Consider the following 1,744-nt stretch of genomic DNA (forward strand, 5'->3'; position numbering starts at 1 on the left):
ATGTTTGGAGTTTGCTTAACAGCATGTGGCAGACTCCCCAAACACATGGAAGAAGATTCTCTGGTCAGATGAGACTAATACGGTATATAGATTTAGGCACTGCCTAAAAGCGAAGCTCCCATCTGTTTCTGGGTTGCAGAATCTTCTTATATCATAGCCAGCCTATTTTGTTTTATTTCTTTACTGGCTAACACTGGCCATGAGATGGTGTGTATGACTGGCAATTATGAACACTGGCCACTAGGCGGTGTGTATGACTGGTAATTACTACTAACACTGGTATGGAGGCACGCACGCACAGGACTGAAACCATCAGAAAACAACTCGATGGGTTTCTTTATGTATCCACACTCTATACCTATGGGGCTCTGCATGCGAGGGCCAAAAAATGGACCTTTTTGTCCATTATGGGAAATGCCATGTGTGGCGCAAACCCAACACCCTGAGAACACCATTCCTACAGTGAAGCATGGTGGTGGCAGCGTCATGCCGTGGGGATGTTTTTCATCTGCAGGGACAGGAAAGCTGGTCAGGACTGAAGGAAAGATGGATGGCACTAAATACAGGGCAATTCTGGAGGAAAACCTGTTTGAATCAGCCAGAGGTTTGAGACTGGGACGAAGGTTCACGGTCTAGCAGGACAATGACCCTAAACATACTGCTAAAGCTACACTGGAGTGGATTAAAGGGAAACATTTAAATGTCTTGGAATGGCCTAATCAAAGTTCAGACCTCAATCCAATTGAGAATCTGTGGCATAACTTGAAGATTGCTGTACACTAACGCAACCCATCTAACTTGAAGGAGTTGGAGCAGTTTTGCCTTGAGGAACGGGCAAAAATCCCAGTGGCTAGATGTGCTAAGCTAATAGAGACATACCTATGCACACTCCAGATTTCAGTTTTTTCATCTTAATTATTGTTTGTGTAACAATATAAAACAATTTTAACTTTTGCAAGACACTGTATGGTGTAATATAATGGTATATATACATAAACCTCATTAATTATACTGGAGATGATTTATAAAACAGTAATTCAGTCAGCTAATTGATCTCATCTTATTATCTCTAACTGTTTTATCCTGTTGTATAGGGTCGCAGGCAAGCTGAACCCTATTCCAGCTGACTACGGGCGAAAGGCGGGGTACACCCTGGACAAGTCGCCAGGTCATCACAGGGCTGACACATAGACACAGACAACCATTCACACCTACGGTCAATTTAGAGTCACCAGTTAACCTAACCTGCATGTCTTTGGACTGTGGGGGAAACCGGAGCACCCGGAGGAAACCCACGCGGACACGGGGAGAACATGCAAACTCCGCACAGAAAGGCCCTCGCTGGCCACGGGGCTCGAACCCGGACCTTCTTGCTGTGAGGCGACAGTGCTAACCACTACACCACCATGCCACCTCTCAGCTAATTGATGATTAATAAAATCAAGAGGTTTTGTTATTCTGTAATTATAAAAACTGATAAAACCCCAATAAGCCATAGCATTTAATTGTGGAATTCAGTAAGAAAATGACAATTTAATGATCTTATTAAAGGTGTGCTTTCAAAATGCTGTCCATGCAAGAAATGGATCATGAAAGGCTATTTAATGATGTAAATTCTGGGAAGAAAACCTAGACAGATGTGCTGATACAAGAAATGTCTTCTTAGAGGAACTTCCTTTGGTGTGGTCTTTAAGATTAAGATTGCAATTTATACAATAATCACAACAGTTGTTCTTATAGTTTT

The sequence above is a fragment of the Neoarius graeffei genome, chromosome 20 (genome assembly GCF_027579695.1).
Source record: "Neoarius graeffei isolate fNeoGra1 chromosome 20, fNeoGra1.pri, whole genome shotgun sequence".
Taxonomy (NCBI): domain Eukaryota; kingdom Metazoa; phylum Chordata; class Actinopteri; order Siluriformes; family Ariidae; genus Neoarius; species Neoarius graeffei.